Source organism: Salvelinus alpinus, chromosome 6, assembly GCF_045679555.1.
Source record: "Salvelinus alpinus chromosome 6, SLU_Salpinus.1, whole genome shotgun sequence".
NCBI classification, from domain to species: domain Eukaryota; kingdom Metazoa; phylum Chordata; class Actinopteri; order Salmoniformes; family Salmonidae; genus Salvelinus; species Salvelinus alpinus.
The window spans coordinates 86,532,648-86,552,923 of record NC_092091.1 but is presented as its reverse complement, the minus strand read 5'-3'; the positions used below and the strand labels follow the sequence as shown (position 1 = coordinate 86,552,923).

The following is a 20,276-nucleotide window of genomic DNA, read 5'->3' as shown; positions in this document are numbered from 1 at the left end:
ACAGTAAAAACATCTTCTGATGATACAAAGGTTAAATAAATGTTCCTCCATCAATTTTAGTCACATAAAAGACATTTATACACTTTATATAGACTTTTTCCAAATGAAACCAATCGATAAAACAGAAACATGTAAAAAAATAAAAAATAAAAAATAAAAAGGACTTTGTTCTCACCAAAGGAAATCCTAGTGGTGATGTTTCCATAGTGGTAGACCTCCAGGTAATATACAGCCTCGTCGGATCTCTTCTGCTCTTCTCTCCCCATGGTGACGCAGTAGTAGAGTCCCAGGTCAGACTCAGTGATGTTCTCAATCAGTAGATCATAGAATCTCAGAGAGCGCCTCCATAGGAGGGTGAAGCGTGGGACAGGGCTCTTTAGAGACCTGAAGACAGAAGCCTCACACGTTTCACTCCCACCAGAACAGTTTCTGATCCAGACTGTTTCTACGTTGTGTTTGATGTCACAGTGAAGAACGACGTTGTCTCCTGGTCTGACTCTCAGCTCCACCTCTGCTGCAGAGATCCCATCCTGACTGGAGGAAACAGCACCTACAGGTAGCAGAGGAACAGTGTTAGGATGAACTGACTGGAGGAAACAGCACCTACAGGTAGCAGAGGAACAGTGTTAGGATGAACTGACTGGAGGAAACAGCACCTACAGGTAGCAGAGGAACAGTGTTAGGAGGAACTGACTGGAGGAAACAGCACCTACAGGTAGCAGAGGAACAGTGTTAGGATGAACTGACTGGAGGAAACAGCACCTACAGGAAGCAGAGGAACAGTGTTAGGATGAACTGACTGGAGGAAACAGCACCTACAGGTAGCAGAGGAACAGTGTTAGGATGAACTGACTGGAGGAAACAGCAGCTACAGGTGTTAGGATGAACGCTTTGAAACTGCAACAATGTTAAAGACTAAAAAACAAGTCCCTTTACAATAAACATGTTCTGCTATGCAGATCACTGGCCTACAATACACAGAATAGACCACAGATTGGACTGTGTCAAAAATAACTTTCAATAACACATCTAATATTTACACTGAAAGAACGGAGAACCAACCATATGTTTTCATCTCAAATTGATCAATAAAGACCAATAATGTAAAAGTTGACTCACCTAACAGTGTGATCAGAGCGATAAACAGCCTATCCATCCTAGGGTCTGGTGGAGACTGTCTGAGAGTAGCATAGCAGAGGGGTATTTCCACTCCAGCGTAGGAGCATAGAGTTAGAAAGAGGGCCCACCCCTAGCTTCTACCATCATGGTTTCCGTTGACTTCTTCAATGATACTGCCCATGCTACAACAGGCTTTGTGTCAACAAGTGCCCCATACCCATCTCTATGTGTAGGAGGCCGTCATCGTTTCACACCTTTGCTGAACCCCTTGATGCTCGTTTAGTCACTCATGTAGGAAGCTCACACCACACCTGGGTTCAGATACTATTTGAAATCTTTCAAATACCTTGAGCGTTTGCTCTGGCCTGCCTGGAGTTCCAGATGGTTGCGGTTTGAGACCGTTCTATTGGTCCGTTTAGCCAGGGAAGCTCAATCAAGCACCAATTTAAGTATTTGAAATGATTTCAAATATTATTTGAACCCATGTCTGTTCAGACCACATACAGAATAGGTGGCGATTGGTGCTTGATGATGTCCCACTCAAGACAACGTGTTTAAGTTGCTATCTGGTTGTCTGACCCTCCATACATTCCCTTTAATACTACTTCTACTGGGGACATTGAATGGCATTGATGCACTGTCTCATCTTATCACTTGCTAAGACCAAACAGGTCATAGAGTCAGTGGAAACAGTTGTGGTTTTCTGCAGGCCTCCTACGCCTCCAGCCTCCAGCCTCCAGCCCACACTGAGCAGCAGCAGAGCTGAATCAACCACAGACACACCTAAGCATGCACTTTGCACACACACGTAGGCAGGCAGGCAGGCAGGCAGGCACACACACACACACACACACACACACACACACACACACACACACACACACACACACACACACACACACACACACACACACACACACACACACACACACACACACACACACACACACACACACACACACACACACACACACACACACACACACACACACACACACACACACACACACACACACACACTAAGGGTGTGTTGCAGAGGCTAAGAGGGTGTGGTTTAGATGTTAAGAGGGTGTAGTTTACTGGCTAACAGGTGTGGTATGGCATGTAATGTAAGAGGGTGTAGTTTAGATTGTAAGAGGGTGTGGTTTCGATGGTAAGAGGGTGTGGTTTAGATTGTAAGAGGGTGTGGTTTCGATGGTAAGAGGGTGTGGTTTAGATGGTAAGAGGATGTGGTTTAGAGGGTAAGAGGGTGTGACACTGCAACACGGAGAAATAATGTACAAACAAAGTATTTGTGTTTAGTGAGTCTGTACTTAAATACTTTACAACACTGGCAAAAAGTCACCAATGTTAATCTAATATTAACCACAGGTTTATTTAAAAACACAGTATTGTCAAACAAATGGTTGTACATGTTAATATGTCTTAAAAAAGCTTCATACAAAAAGTGGATATTGGAAATTCATTGATGCATACTTTTATAAAAGCTGACGTCAGTGGATGTGTAGAAAAGTAGATGACTGGTCTCTGGTCTCTCAGGGGACAGAGCAACTACAGTTGTCATGGAGATGACTGGTCTCTGGTCTCTCAGGGGACAGAGCAACTACAGTTGTCATGGAGAATGACTGGTCTCTGGTCTCTCAGGGGACGTAGCAACTACAGTTGTCATGGAGATGACTGGTCTCTGGTCTCTCAGGGGACAGAGCAACTACAGTTGTCATGGAGATGACTGGTCTCTGGTCTCTCAGGGGACAGAGCAACTACAGTTGTCATGGAGATGACTGGTCTCTGGTCTCTCAGGGGACAGAGCAACTACAGTTGTCATGGAGAATGACTGGTCTCTGGTCTCTCAGGGGACGTAGCAACTACAGTTGTCATGGAGATGACTGGTCTCTCAGGGGACAGAGCAACTACAGTTGTCATGGAGATGACTGGTCTCTGGTCTCTCAGGGGACAGAGCAACTACAGTTGTCATGGAGATGACTGGTCTCTGGTCTCTCAGGGGACAGAGCAACTACAGTTGTCATGGAGAATGACTGGTCTCTGGTCTCTCAGGGGACGTAGCAACTACAGTTGTCATGGAGATGACTGGTCTCTGGTCTCTCAGGGGACAGAGCAACTACAGTTGTCATGGAGATGACTGGTCTCTGGTCTCTCAGGGGACAGAGCAACTACAGTTGTCATGGAGATGACTGGTCTCTGGTCTCTCAGGGGACGTAGTAACTGCCTGCCTGCCTGCCTGCCTGCCTGCCTGCCTACGTGTGTGTGCAAAGTGCATGCTTAGGTGAGTCTGTGGTTGATTCAGCTCTGCTGCTGCTCAGTGTGGGCTGGAGGCTCGAGGCTGGAGGCTGGAGGCTGGAGGCTGGAGGCTGGAGGCTGGAGGCGTAGGAGGCTGGAGGTGTAGGAGGCTGGAGGCGTAGGAGGCTGGAGGTGTAGGAGGCTGGAGGCTGGAGGCTGGAGGCTGGAGGCGTAGGAGGCTTGCAGAAAACCACAACTGTTTCCACTGACTCTATGACCTGTTTGGTCTTAGCAAGTGATAAGATGAGACAGTGCATCAATACCATTCAATGTCCCCAGTAGAAGTAGTATTAAAGGGAATGTATGGAGGGTCAGACAACCAGATAGCAACTTAAACACGTTGTCTTCAGTGGGACATCATCGAGCACCAATCGCCACCTATACTGTATGTGGTCTGAAGAGACATGGGTTCAAATACTATTTGAAATCATTTCAAATACTTAAATTGGTGCTTGATTGAGCTTGCCTGGCTAAATGGACCAATAAAATAATTGAGAATGACTGGCCTCTGGTCTCTCAGGGGACAGAGCGACTACAGTTGTCATGGAGAATGACTGGCCTCTGGTCTCTCAGGGGACGTAGCAACTACAGTTGTCATGGAGAATGACTGGTCTCTGGTCTCTCAGGGGACAGAGCGACTACAGTTGTCATGGAGAATGACTGGCCTCTGGTCTCTCAGGGGACAGAGCGACTACAGTTGTCATGGAGAATGACTGGTCTCTGGTCTCTCAGGGGACAGAGCGACTACAGTTGTCATGGAGAATGACTGGTCTCTGGTCTCTCAGGGGACGTAGCAACTACAGTTGTCATGGAGAATGACTGGTCTCTGGTCTCTCAGGGGACGTAGCAACTACAGTTGTCATGGAGAATGACTGGTCTCTGGTCTCTCAGGGGACGTAGCAACTACAGTTGTCATGGAGAATGACTGGTCTCTGGTCTCTCAGGGGACGTAGCAACTACAGTTGTCATGGAGAATGACTGGTCTCTGGTCTCTCAGGGGACGTATCAACTACAGTTGTCATGGAGAATGACTGGTCTCTGGTCTCTCAGGGGACAGAGCAACTACAGTTGTCATGGAGAATGACTGGTCTCTGGTCTCTCAGGGGACGTAGCAACTACAGTTGTCATGGAGAATGACTGGTCTCTGGTCTCTCAGGGGACGTAGCAACTACAGTTATGTCATAGAGAATGACTGGTCTCTGGTTATTTTCCTTCATCTTCCCACAGGATCCTGATTTTAATTAAAACAACAAAACACAACATGTAAAACTGGAAGTCCCAGCCATCGTACTGGTTGATGAGTTAAAACACAACATGTAAAACTGGAAGTCCCAGCCATCGTACTGGTTGATGAGTTAAAACACAACATGTAAAACTGGAAGTCCCAGCCATCGTACTGGTTGATGAGTTAAAACACAACATGTAAAACTGGAAGTCCCAGCCATCGTACTGGTTGATGAGGTAAAACACAACATGTAAAACTGGAAGTCCCAGCCATCGTACTGGTTGATGAGTTAAAACACAACATGTAAAACTGGAAGTCCCAGCCATCGTACTGGTTGATGAGGTAAAACACAACATGTAAAACTGGAAGTCCCAGCCATCGTACTGGTTGATGAGTTAAAACACAACATGTAAAACTGGAAGTCCCAGCCATCGTACTGGTTGATGAGGTAAAACACAACATGTAAAACTGGAAGTCCCAGCCATTGTACTGGTTGATGAGTTAAAACACAACATGTAAAACTGGAAGTCCCAGCCATCGTACTGGTTGATGAGTTAAAACACAACATGTAAAACTGGAAGTCCCAGCCATCGTACTGGTTGATGAGTTAAAACACAACATGTAAAACTGGAAGTCCCAGCCATCGTACTGGTTGATGAGTTAAAACACAACATGTAAAACTGGAAGTCCCAGCCATCGTACTGGTTGATGAGTTAAAACACAACATGTAAAACTGGAAGTCCCAGCCATCGTACTGGTTGATGAGTTAAAACACAACATGTAAAACTGGAAGTCACAGCCATCGTACTGGTTGATGAGGTAAAACACAACATGTAAAACTGGAAGTCCCAGCCATCGTACTGGTTGATGAGTTAAAACACAACATGTAAAACTGGAAGTCCCTGCCATCGTACTGGTTGATGAGTTAAAACACAACATGTAAAACTGGAAGTCCCAGCCATCGTACTGGTTGATGAGGTAAAACACAACATGTAAATGTGGTTGAAAGCTTTACTGAGCTACTTTCAGTAAACTTTAACCAAAGGCAAGGTGTTTGTATGAAACCATGGAAACTGCTGGGATTCTGTTCAACATCTGTCTTCCTCTAAAGTCACACCCTTTCAGCATCCATCCCGCCCTCATTTTCCTCCAAAACACACCCCTTAGTATCTAAACCACATCCCCTTAATGTTCAAAAGACACCGCTTTGCCTCAAGACACGCCCCTAGTCTCTTAGCCACACGCTCAAATAGAAACCTCTGAAAGGTTGCTGGAGCATTTGTCTACCTGAATAGCATGACCATGTCTTCCTCTCAAGCCACACCTTCTGGGCATCCAAGACACACCCTGTTTATATCTAGCCACACCCTCCACACCCCTTAACACCAACCTCTCTGATTGGTTGCAAGACTGATAGGCATGACCTGGAAGTGGAAGAGAACATAGGACAAGCAGTGAAATAATAACATTTTTAATTAAATCTAATGAAATCAATGTTTATTCAGTGTGAAATTAAAACATCAATACACTATAAAAAATGATTCCAATGAAATAACAACAGTTACATTTAAAACTATAACAAGAGCTATTTAATCATATTCCCTGAGTTTAACCCAAAAAGTGCCAACAGGTCTCAATTTTGAGCCCAATGGGTAAAAATATTTCCGAATTTCGAACCCATTTTATTTATTTTTATCCTTCTAAAATTGTAGAACTTTGTCAAGCACCTAGTTAACGACAAACACAATTTACCTGATGATTTCTGTTGTTGTTATGGAGGAATGTAAAATAATCTCTCTTTTATCTACTAGTGGTGCAGCTACACTTTTTAGCACATTTTTTCTTCTTCTTCAGACTAAGAAGAAAATCACCTCTACAGTTTGTGATAAAAGCACCACATTTGGTACTGGTGACTGCCAAAATAATGGAAACATGTGAGTAAATGAGGAATACGAAGTCTACTGAAAGCATTGACTACTGAATGGTTTGAGGAGCATAACAACTATTTAAATCATATACGCCCTATTAAAACACTTTGTGTTGGTGTTTCCTTTATTCTGGCGCACATAACGCCTATATCGGTGGCCATATTAGGTCGTACCGGTGTGTCAGCCTTTGAGTACTACAGAAACACAAAATGTTGAATGAATAACAGACAAATGTTCATAACAAGTGACTAGGGATGAAATTTATCAAAATATATGTTCAAAACATGAAAAACATACAAAAAACGTATATTTTGAAACATCAAATTAGACTAGAATATATATATATTTTTAAATTGCTTATTTTGGGGGAATTGAAACCATTTACTTGTGTTACAAAAGGTTCATTCAATACAAAGTGTAGGTGCTTGACGTCCCTTTGCAATAATTACTAATTTGGGGTCCAAAATGACCCCCGCTTTTATGCCCCTAAAATATTGAAACTTTTTAGGGTTAAAAACAACACTTGAAAAATGGAATCCGCGTCAGGGGAAACAGCGCCACTGTCCTCACGTTTGTTATTGTTTTTTGTTTTGTGGAGGAAAGGTAGGTGAGTTGTGTTGAGCAGCGGGAACAAAATGCAGTACATATTCTGCTGTTCCATCGCACGTACAATGACATCACAGGGAAAAAACTGTTGTTTGTTGTTTACATTAACTTCTTTGTTGTTGTAATATTAGATGTGGTGGTTTCACCATTAAGGATTCCACCTTTAAAAATCCATAATGTTATCAATATTATAAACCAAAAACCAAAAGGGTAAAGAAAAATGTAAAAAACACAAAAATTTCTTTTTTTAAGGACTCAGGTCTCAGGTCTCATTTTCATGCATTGAGAGAGAGATTGGAAGTTTAAAATATTCCAGAGAAAAATTAAGAATGAAAAACTTTGTCCTCACAACTAATGCTGTAATGTGTGTATAGGTCTATCTAACTCTGACCTATCATATGATGGATGGTATTGATGGCTGGTATAGGTCTCACTCTGCTGGTATTGACGGTTGGTATAGGTCTCACACTCTGCTGGTATTGATGGCTGGTATAGATCTCACTCTGCTGGTATTGATGGGTGGTATAGGTCTCACACTGCTGGTATTGATGGCTGGTATAAGTCTCTCACTCTGCTGGTATTGATGGCTGGTATAGGTCACACTCTGCTGGTATTGATGGGTGGTATAGGTCTCACACTGCTGGTATTGATGGATGGTATAGGTCTCACACACTGTTGATATTGATGGCTGGTATAGGTCTCACTCTGCTGGTATTGATGGATGGTATAGGTCTCACTCTGCTGGTATTGATGGTTGGTATAGGTCTCACACTCTGCTGGTATTGATGGCTGGTATAGGTCTCACACTGCTGGTATTGACTGATGGTATAGGTCACACTCTGATGGTATTGATGGCTGGTATAGATCACACTCTGCTGGTATTGATGGATGGTAAAGGTCTCAAACTCTGCTGGTATTGATGGCTGGTATAGGTCTCACACTCTGCTGGTATTGATGGCTGGTATAGGTCTCACACTCTGCTGGTATTGATGGCTGGTATAGGTCTCACTCTGCTGGTATTGATGGATGGTATAGGTCTCACACTCTGCTGGTATTGATGGCTGGTATAGGTCTCACACTCTGCTGGTATTGATGGATGGTATAGGTCTCACACTCTGCTGGTATTGATGGCTGAGTAGGTACTGAAGTCAGAGTTCTGGACTCTCTTCTTCTTCTTTGGTCTCCTCTGTCCCTGACGGATATCCAATGAGGCGTAACACAGATCTCCTTCCTCCTGAGAGAGAGAGATTTTATAAATAATATGTTACTGTAAAAGTCACCTTGTCCGAGAGAGATTTACACGGTTATCAAAACGTCACGCCAGGGTAAGCCTACACGAAACACAACCTCTTATTTTATGTGTTTGTAAAATTCCCTATAGGAAAAATGAATGGTGGAAAAACGATTGGAACCATTTCCCTGTTTGACCACTAGGTTTTATGGGTATTAGGACACCTCCACTGTGGGGCTCTATAACACTGGATTACAAAAAAATGTGGACTACAAAACAAGATACCATGCCTGTTATAGAACTACAACACCCATTTTGACTGTTCATATACAGTACCTCTCTGCTGTCACTTCCCCTGGTGGTGGTCCTGATCGGAGAAACCTGAGTCTCAGTTGGAGCTGTAGAGTAGAGATTGGCATTATTCAAACTAACTACTTAAAAGGACACATACTAACTTTAATGGCTTTATTTTAAAAACGAAACGTAACGCAATGTTAAATCTTAGCGCTGATGGTAGCATTATATTTTCCTGCGTTTATCAGAAATATTTTTGCTATTTTCACAACCGCAATAACTGGCAGTGGCGCAAAAGGGCTGGGTTTTGATGAATAAACATGTTGTGGGTGTGTCCAGGCCTGGTCACTTACTGGCCAATCAAAAAGTGCTCCATGGCTAAATATGTGGTTTCTTCAAGTTGTGTATTTACAGCCTTTTATGTATTCAGCTGTCATCAACTCCAATTCCAATGTCAGTCCTTTACAGCGTAGTTCATTAAATAGCCTGCTCCATATTTTTATTTATTTAACCATTATATTATTTAACTAGGCAAGTCAGTTAAGAACAAATTCTTTACAATGACTGCCTACACTAGCCAAAACCCGGACGACGCTGGGCCAATTGTGCGCCGCCCTACGGAACTCCCAATCACAGCCAGATGTGATGCAGCCTGGATTCGAACTACAGGGACTGTAGTGACGCCTCTTGCACTGAAATGCAGTGCCTTTAGACCGCTGCGCCACTCGGGAGCCCAAATGTGTTGAACTTTGTTCTAAATGCATCACTTTTAATACGGAAATACATTGTTAAACATCGACTATAGCATTCACACTGATATAGGGGGCTACTGATAAAATGCAGTCTGGACATGGACATGCCAGAGGTAGTCAATTATCTAGAATCAATTCACTAAACTATTGATAAGACCTAAGCAATTGATAAGACCTAAGCAATTGATAAGAGAGTATAATTCGAATCAAATTCTAACAGAAATGACACAGCAACTTGTTATAAACAAGCTATTTCTAAATACAGTTACAGGAACCATAATTGCTCCTCGTAAAGTATTGTCTCATAAACATCATGGAACCATGCAACAGATCACATTTGTACTTCCTCCACTGTGTTTACACACGTAGGTCTATATGTCTTTACGCGTAACATTCATAACGCATATTCTCCAAAAAGTCCGCAGTCTAAATGGCATTAGGCTATTCGGAAGACTGAATAGATTGGAGGAGCGGAGCTTGTCTTTGGTTGTCGGACGAGGGGCGCTCTTTTAAAACGGGGATGGATAGTCTACTCGAACAAGTGAAAAAAGCAGGTATGTGAATTGTGACGGCAAAAACCTCCAACATATTTCAAAGCACTCTCAGTAAACCATTTAAAACCCCTTTGTTCATAGGCTACTTTTGGCTAATGGCCATGATAAAAAGAGGCACGTACGCGACGCTGCTAAACCAGCCTTGATTAAGGGGAGGGTAAGCTTGTTGCTTAATAAAATTCAACTAATTGGGGGGGAAACTATTTTTGTATGTTTTTAAGTTTCTAAATATGAGATTCACTGAAACAAAATACCCATCTCCTCTTCCATGGGCACTGAGCCTCGCTCTCCGAGGACGACGTCACAAACGTCTTTTATCAGTTCAACGTTATTACAGGACGCGTTCTCAGCGCATGCGCAGAACAGCTGACAGGAATATTCATATTCAAGGTTGAATTAAAATCCATCACATCAACAAACTGAATGAGTTCATACTATAAAAGAGTGAAAGAGCACATACTGTTATGAATAATGCAGTCAGTTTACCTGTTGTTCTGCAGAAGGAGTAGACACAGGTGGAGGAGAGGAGAGAGGAGAGGAGAGCAGACACAGGACACAGACTGAACAGCAACATCCAACACAGACCACAGTCTACATCAGGGGAGGAGGAGGACTCAGGAGGACTGATGTCTGGACAAAACATTAAACACAAACAGAACTAAACTATTAGAAACAATCAAGATCTTCTCAATAATCTATTGATAGTCTTGTTTGTTTAAACATGAATTTGAGGAGACATTTGATGCACTTGATCAACCTCGAATTATTAATTCAAAATAAGATACATTTTCTTTGGTGTTCCTCACAACTCAACATCCTCTCATTCAAGGAAACCAGACACACCAATACTAATACAATATTAATAATACTAAAGATACAGCCAGAAGATGAAGACAGAATAATAACTGTTCTTACCAAGTGAAATCCTAGTGGTGATGTTTCCATAGTGGTACAACTCTTTCTGTTTAATTCCTCCTTTACCTCCATCATCCACTACCGTGTTCTCCTTAGTCCCACAGTAGTAGAGTCCCAGGTCAGATTCAGTGATGTTCTCAATCAGTAGATCATGGGACTTGTTAGAGGGGTTCCATAACCCATTATATCCAGGGAAACGGTTGTTACTTAAAAACTTAGCTGAAATAACAAGAGGAGGCTGGTACTTGTGAGAACAGTTCCTATACCACATAATGTAAACTCCAGTAGTTATGCTACAGTCACAGTAGAGAGTGATGTTGTCTCCTGGTCTGACTCTCAGCTCCACCTCTGCTGCAGAGATCCCATCCTGACTGGAGGAAACAGCACCTACAGGTAACAGAGGAACAGTGTTAGGATGAACTGACTGGAGGAAACAGCACCTACAGGTAACAGAGGAACAGTGTTAGGATGAACTGACTGGAGGAAACAGCACCTACAGGTAGCAGAGGAACAGTGTTAGGATGAACTGACTGGAGGAAACAGCACCTACATGTATCAGAGGAACAGTGTTAGGATGAACTGACTGGAGGAAACAGCACCTACAGGTAACAGAGGAACAGTGTTAGGATGAACTGACTGGAGGAAACAGCACCTACAGGTAACAGAGGAACAGTGTTAGGATGAACTGACTGGAGGAAACAGCACCTACAGGTAACAGAGGAACAGTGTTAGGATGAACTGACTGGAGGAAACAGCACCTACAGGTAGCAGAGGAACAGTGTCAGGATGAACTGACTGGAGGAAACAGCACCTACAGGTAGCAGAGGAACAGTGTTAGGATGAACTGACTGGAGGAAACAGCACCTACAGGTAACAGAGGAACAGTGTCAGGATGAATAACAGAATGTCACTTTGACATCATAAACTTCTCCACATGAAAATATAAACATCATGTCTTTACCACAGTCATCACAATATCACAATAATAAGATAACAAATCTGGTCAACCATAAAACCACATCAATAAATCATCTATCATCCAGCTATAAGGCCCAGTAAAAAAGTTACTCACATAAGAATGCAATCAGAGTGACACACAGCCTGTCCATGTTGTGATCTGATGGTGACTGTCAGAGAGTAGCTGGGTCTGTGAGTAACAAGGTCTTTGCTGCGTATTTCCGTGTTCATGACTAGATGTACTTTACCATGAAAGGACATACGAGCAGCGATTGGTTCGATCGAGTGGAAAGTTTTCAGCTCGTGGTCCTTTTCTCGGAAACCCATGTTGTGACAGGAAGAGGAGGGTCTGGCATCGAGGTAAACAGGTTTCACACCAACGTGACGTCAATGGAAAATATTTTGCTTTGAGGTGTTCACCTTAGTTAGCAACACTAGTAGCACCTGGTCAAGTCAACCTACTGCAACATGAAGAACCAAACACTCATTCTGGTGTCACATTTGACCCTTGAAGGAAAAGACTCTTGAGACAGAGACCTAAGGTTGGCGTCTGTACCTGTATCCTGCCAGTATTAATGTTTGATTTATGAAATGATGAACATCCAGTAATTATAACATTTAAAACCTGATCTGCATGAACTATTTCAGGAATCCCAAAATGTAGTATTTATCCAGCAAACATCTAGGCCTTTCCAATCTAGGACACCCTGAATTAAAGTCAGCTAGAAACTACAAGCAGAAACTACAATATCCATGATGCTCTGGAGAGGATGTGATGGTAAAGTTGTAGTTTAACAGCTATGCCAATTGTAGTTCTTAATCTCTTTTTGTTCAGGATTAGTGTGAAAACAAATAGGACATAGACAGAGAGAGAAATGCACTCAGTGTGAAACATGAGTTCATCATCAGGAGAATAGCAGCACTATGGATGAACAACTACTTATAACTTGGATGTCCTCTCTTCTTCAGGCCAAATGGTAGTCAAACAGCAGCATGGCAACGGTAGACAAACAGCAGCATGGGAACGGTTAACAAACAGCAGCATGGCAACGGTAGACAGAAAGTAGCATGGCAACAGTTAACAAACAGCAGCATGGCAAAAGCAACAGGAAGTGTGGTTTTCCTGTATACTGAGTGTGTCTTCTCAGCCAATCAGTGACTAGCTCTTATATGAATACTGTAATGTCAACATCATAATATCAGACTTATCAACATTAGTAGTGGTCAATGTATGTACATGTGTTTATATATATATATGTGTGTGTATATGGAAGTGTTTCTACATATGATTATATATCATATATAGTCCTGTGTGTGTGATTGTGGTTTACTCAGCTAGTGCTGCTGCTCTGTAGGGGAGGGGTTAAGGGGGGCCTGAGTTTCAGGTCTGAGGAGCAGTATCAGAGTAGCTGGGTCTGTCAGTAACAGTATCAGAGTAGCTGGGTCTGTCAGTAACAGTATCAGAGTAGCTGGCTCTGTCAGTAACAGTATCAGAGTAGCTGGGTCTGTCAGTAACAGTATCAGAGTAGCTGGGTCTGTCAGTAACAGTATCAGAGTAGCTGGGTCTGTCAGTAACAGTATCAGAGTAGCTGGGTCTGTCAGTAACAGTATCAGAGCAGCTGGGTCTGTCAGTAACAGTATCAGAGTAGCTGGGTCTGTCAGTAACAGTGTCAGAGTAGCTGGGTCTGTCAGTAACAGTATCAGAGTAGCTGGGTCTGTCAGTAACAGTATCAGAGTAGCTGGGTCTGTCAGTAACAGTGTCAGAGTAGCTGGGTCTGTCAGTAACAGTATCAGAGTAGCTGGCTCTGTCAGTAACAGTATCAGAGTAGCTGGGTCTGTCAGTAACAGTATCAGAGTAGCTGGGTCTGTCAGTAACAGTATCAGAGTAGCTGGGTCTGTCAGTAACAGTATCAGAGTAGCTGGGTCTGTCAGTAACAGTATCAGAGTAGCTGGGTCTGTCAGTAACAGTATCAGAGTAGCTGGGTCTGTCAGTAACAGTACCAGAGTAGCTGGGTCTCTGATGCAGATATCAGTTAGTATAACAGGTAAACACAACCATAAAGGATACAATCACAACTACTGCCCTGCCCTCTCATGTTAACAGTTCACACCTCTTGACTTGAACTAGTCCATCTCAAGGTCTGATGGGTAATGTTAGACTCCAGGTGTGGAACACAGACTGAGATGGACCCACACCACATGAGGAAGTCACACCTCATGACTTGAGTTTTAGAGGTGTTGATACAGCTGAATGACTCTGTTGTTTCACTCAAAGTCACGTCATAAAGTATCTATCTGGTATCTATTCCCTCATAAAGACTGTTAATACTACACCTTATACCACGTATACTGGAGAAATATTACATATTACTACATAATAATAATGTCACATAGTATTTTGCACACACAAACTTCTAAAAGCACGATCACGAACGCTCCACACACACACACACACACACACACACACACACACACACACACACACACACACACACACACACACACACACACACACAACCGTCTGTGCAACGGCCCCCCTTAACCCCTCAGTCCTGAAACACCAGGCCCCCCTTAACCCCTCAGACCTAAACATCAGGCCCCCCTTAACCCCTCAGACCTAAACTCAGGCCCCCCTTAACCCCCCAGTCCTCCCCTCAAACCTGAAACCCAGGCCCCCTTAACCCCTCAGTCCTCCCCTCAGACCTGAAACCCAGGCCCCCTTAACCCCTCAGTCCTCCCCTCAGACCTGAAACACCAGGTTCCCCTTAACCCCTCAGACCTAAACACCAGGTCCCCCTTAACCCCTCAAACCTAAACAACAGGCCCTCTTAACCCCTCAGTCCTCGCCTCAGACCTGAAACACCAGGCCCCCTTAACTCCTCAGACCTGAAACTCAGGCCCCCTTAACCCCTCAGTCCTCCCCTCAGACCTGAAACACCAGGCCCCCTTAACCCCTCAGACCTGAAACCCAGACCCCTTTAACCCCTCAGTCCTAAACACCAGGCCCCCCTTAACCCCTCAGACCTAAACACCAGGCCCCCTTAACCCCTCAGACCTAAACACCAGCCCCCTTAACCCCTCAGACCTAAACACCAGCCCCCCTTAACCCCTCAGACCTAAACACCAGGCCCCCCTTAACCCCTCAGACCTAAACACCAGGCCCCCCTTAACCCCTCAGTCCTAAACACCAGCCCCCCCTTAACCCCTCAGACCTAAACACCAGGCCCCCCTTAACCCCTCAGACCTAAACACCAGGCCCCCCTTAACCCCTCCCCTACAGAGCAGCAGCACTAGCTGAGTAAACCACAACCACACAAAAAGGACTCGGCATGCATATGCAATCATCATATGCACACACACTCACATAGTACATAGGAAACCCACACTGACTTCCTGTTGCCGTTGCCATGGTGTTGCTAAACTTATGACGATGAGCTCACATATGTTCACACTGAGTGAATTTCTCACTCTGTCTCAGTCCTATTTGTTTCCCCAATAATCCTGAATTAAAAGAGATTGTTAGATACAGAAATACATCCACAAAGATAAAGAACTACAATTGGTTTAGCTGTTAAAATATGTACCGTCACATTCACTCCAGAGCATCATGGTTATTGTAGTTTCTGGTTGTAGTTTCTGGCTGTTTCAACATGACAGTGTCAACATAGCTGCTGGTGTTTCTAAAAGTGTTTCTGTTCCAGTCACATCCTCTATAGAGCATTATGGTTATTGTAGTTTCTGGTTGTAGTTTCTGGCTGTTTCTACATGACAGTGTCAACATAGCTGCTGGTGTTTCTAAACGTGTTTCTGTTCCAGTCACATCCTCTATAGAGCATTATGGTTATTGTAGTTTCTGGTTGTAGTTTCTGGCTGTTTCAACATGACAGTGTCAACATAGCTGCTGGTGTTTCTAAAAGTTTTTCTTTATAAATGTGTAAATAAACTTTACTATACGCCCCTTATCACTCATTACAAACTGAAAACTTAACATGTGTATAATTAATGGGTTACAGAGAGGTCTCAAATATCACTTTCATTTTATCCCCAGTAGCTTTACAATCATGACAAGGTGCTTCCTGTTTCAGTCACGTCTTTCACCACGTTCCTGTAGGTCAAACAAAAACACCCCAATGATTGGTTGACAAATAGTCCCTCCCACAATGCAGGTGATGGTTACATGGTCCAGTTGGTGAGAAGCAACTGCAGCGACTTCATCAACATCTGCATGACCTTTGATCACATGGTTTTAGTCAAGGTCATACAGCCTCCATGTGGTCGCAAGTCGGACAATTTTCATAACCATAATGCAACACACTTTGTAAGGCGGTGACCAACGATGCTCAACAACTCGACAAACGTGATCTACTCGAACGCGCCCATGGTTTTCAAGTCAGGGTTTGGTCTCAATGTTTGATGGATAAATACTACATTTTGGGACGCCTGAAATAGTTCATGCAGATCAGCTTTTAAATGTTATGATTAGTAGATGTTCATCGTTTGATAAATCAAACATTAATACTGGCAGGCTACAGGTATACAGGCCAACCTTAGGTCTCTGTCTCAAGACAGGTCTCTGTCTCAAGATAGGCCTCTGTCTCATGATAGGTCTCTCTTTCATGATAGGTCTCTGTCTCAAGATAGGTCTCTGTATCAAGATAGGCCTCTGTCTCAAGATAGGCCTCTGTCTCAAGATAGGCCTCTGTCTCAAGATAGGCCTCTGTCTCAAGATAGGTCTCTGTCTCAAGATAGGCCTCTGTCTCAAGATAGGTCTCTGTCTCAAGATAGGTCTCTGTCTCAAGATAGGTCTCTGTCTCATGATAGGCCTCTGTCTCAAGATAGGCCTCTGTCTCAAGATAGGCCTCTGTCTCAAGATAGGTCTCTGTCTCATGATAGGTCTCTGTCTCATGATAGGTCTCTGTCTCAAGATAGGTCTCTGTCTCAAGATAGGCCTCTGTCACATGATAGGTCTCTGTCTCATGATAGGTCTCTGTCTCATGATAGGTCTCTGTCTCAAGATAGGTCTCTGTCTCAAGATAGGCCTCTGTCACATGATAGGTCTCTGTCTCAAGATAGGCCTCTGTCTCAAGATAGGTCTCTGTCTCATGATAGGCCTCTGTCTCATGATAGCTCTCTGTCTCAAGATAGGTCTCTGTCTCAAGATAGGCCTCTGTCTCAAGATAGGTCTCTGTCTCAAGATAGGTCTCTGTCTCAAGATAGGTCTCTGTCTCATGATAGGTCTCTGTCTCAAGTCTTCTCTTTCAAGGATCAAAGTGACATTAAAATGAGTGTTTTGTTCTTCATGTTGTGTTTAATGATGTTGCAGTAGGTTGACTTTGACCATGTGCTGCTAGTTAGGTGTTGCTATCTACAACGACCACCTCAAAGAAGCTGAATATTTTCCAGTGACGTCATGTCGGTGTGAAACTTGTTTACTTCGATGCTAAACCCTCCCCTTCATGTCACACAACAAGTGTACCACGAGCTGAAAACTTTCCATTCCATCGAACCAATCGCTGCTCGTATGTCCTTTCATGGTAAAGTACATCTAGTCATGAACACGGAAATACGCAGCAAAGACCTTGTTACTCTCTGACAGTCACCATCACACCATCAGACCACCAGATGGACGGGCTGTGTGTTTCTCTCATCACTCTCTTGTGTAAGTAGCCTTTAGAATTAGTTTTACTGGGCCTCATAGCTGCACGATAGATTATCGTCTGATGTAGTTTTATACTTGTCTACGTTTGTTAACCTACACTCTTACAAAAAGGGTTCCAAAGTGTTCTTCGGCTGTCCCCATAGGAGAACCCTTTTTGGTTCCATTTCCTCTGTGGAAGTGGTTCAATCGAGAACCCAAAAGGGATCTACCTAGAACCAAAAGGGATCTACCTAGAACCAAAAGGGGTCTACCTAGAACCAAAAGGGATCTACCTAGAACCAAAAGGGATCTACCTGGAACCAAAAGGTATCGACCTAGAATCAAAAGGGATCTACCGAGAACCAAAAAGGATCTACCCAGAACCAAAAGGGATCTACCTAGAACAGAAAGGGATCTACCTGGAACCAAAAAGGTTTATTCGAAAGGTTCTCGTATGGGGACAGTTGAAGAACCCTTTGAGGTTCTAGATAGCACCTTTTTTACTAAGAGTGTAGTGTGTACGTGCTGTTACTTTGCATCCTATCTTTGTCTATGGAGGATGATGGCATGCTACAGCTCTCTGTTGTTGCCATAGCTCTCTGTGTTTGCCATAGCTCTCTGTTGTTGCCATAGCTCTCTGTTGTTGCCATAGCTCTCTGTTGTTGCCATAGCTCTATGTTGTTGCCATAGCTCTCTGTTGTTGCCATAGCTCTCTGTTGTTGCCATATCTCTCTGTTGTTGCCATAGCTCTCTGTTGTTGCCATAGCTCTGTTGTTGCCATAGCTCTCGGTTGTTGCCATAGCTCTCTGTTGTTGCCATAGCTCTCTGTTGTTGCCATAGCTCTCTGTTGTTGCCATAGCTCTCTGTTGTTGCCATAGCTCTCTGTTGTTGCCATAGCTCTATGTTGTTGCCATAGCTCTCTGTTGTTGCCATAGCTCTCTGTTGTTGCCATAGCTCTCTGTTGTTGCCATAGCTCTGTTGTTGCCATAGCTCTCGGTTGTTGCCATAGCTCTATGTTGTTGCCATAGCTCTCTGTTGTTGCCATAGCTCTCTGTTGTTGCCATAGTTCTGTTGTTGCCATTGCTCCCTATTGTCCTCTGCTACCTGTAGGTGCTGTTTCCTCCAGTCAGTTCATCCTAACACTGTTCCTCTGCTACCTGTAGGTGCTGTTTCCTCCAGTCAGTTCATCCTAACACTGTTCCTCTGCTACCTGTAGGTGCTGTTTCCTCCAGTCAGTTCATCCTAACACTGTTCCTCTGCTACCTGTAGGTGCTGTTTCCGCCAGTCAGTTCATCCTAACACTGTTCCTCTGCTACCTGTAGGTGCTGTTTCCTCCAGTCAGTTCATCCTAACACTGTTCCTCTGCTACCTGTAGGTGATGTTTCCTCCAGTCAGTTCATCCTAACACTGTTCCTCTGTTACCTGTAGGTGCTGTTTCCTCCAGTCAGGATGGGATCTCTGCAGCAGAGGTGGAGCTGAGAGTCAGACCAGGAGACAACATCGTTCTTCATTGTGACATCAAAGACCGTCTGGTAACAGATTGGTACAGAAACAGCTCCGTTGGGAACGGGAGTCATTTCAGAATTTCAGACCGAGAGATGAAGGCCAATCCTGTCCGTCGATTCTATTTCCTGTTGCGTTCTCAACAGTTCTATGATCTACTGATAACTAACGTCTCTGAATCTGACCTGGGACTCTACTACTGTGGGAGCTGGCAGAAACCTGTGGTGAACATGGAAGGGTTTCTCAGTGACACAGAAACAGCTATTAAGTACAAAGATGTCTACCACCATGGAAATGTCATCACCAGTCTTTCATTTGGTAAGAAAATACTGTTTCTTGTTTTTTTTTTAGGGTGCCGTACGAAAGAGATTTACATACGTTGTAATGCCAGGGAAACAGAATCTCAATGAGACAAGTTTCTTAACTTCTCTGGGATGACGGTAGCGTCCCACTTGGCCAAAAGCCAGAAAAAATGTAGTGCACCAAATTCAAATACATTACTATAAAAATCAATCTTTCATGAAATCACACATGAAAGACACCAAATTAAAGCTACACATGTTGTGAATCCAGCCAACGTGTCTGATTTCAAAAAGGATTTACGGGGAAAGCACACCAAACAATTATGTTAGCTCAGTACATAGCCACAGAAAAGCACAGCCATTTTCCCAGCAAAAGATAGTAGTCACAAAAAGCAGAAATAGAGATAAAATGAATCACTAACGTTTGATGATCTTCATCAGATGACACTCATAGGACATCATGTTACACAATACATTTATGTTTTGTTCGATAATGTGCATATTTATATCCACAAAGCTCGGTTTACATTGGCGCCATGTTCAGAAATGCCTCCAAAATATCCGGAGAAATTGCAGAGAGCCACGTCAAATAACAAATACTCATCATAAACTTTGATGAAAGATACATGTTTTACATAGAATTAAAGATACACTTGTTCTTAATGCAACCGCTGTGTCAGATTTCCCAAAAACTTTACGTAAAAAGTACACCATGCAATAATCTGAGACGGCGCTCAGATTTAACAACATTTCTCCGCCATGTTGGAGTCAACAGAAATACGAAATTACATCATAAATATTCCCTTACCTTTGATGATCATTCATCAGAATGCACTCCAAGGAATCCTAGTTCCACAATAAATCGTTATTTGTTCAATAATGTCCATTACTTATGTCCAAGTACTTTTGCTAACATCTGTAGTACACGTGTCCAAACGCTCGTGCTGATGCAGG

At 43.4% G+C, this 20,276-nt stretch overlaps 1 long non-coding RNA gene across 1 annotated transcript; it reads right to left on the bottom strand.

Moving 5' to 3' along the window:
- Positions 1–6,915: 6,915 nt before the first annotated feature.
- LOC139579521 (uncharacterized) lies at positions 6,916–8,822 on the bottom strand. The gene is made up of 2 exons (XR_011675771.1): positions 8,744–8,822; positions 6,916–8,410 (listed from the first exon to the last, which is right to left on the bottom strand). It is a non-coding gene; the product is annotated as an uncharacterized lncRNA (long non-coding RNA).
- Positions 8,823–20,276: the final 11,454 nt, after the last annotated feature.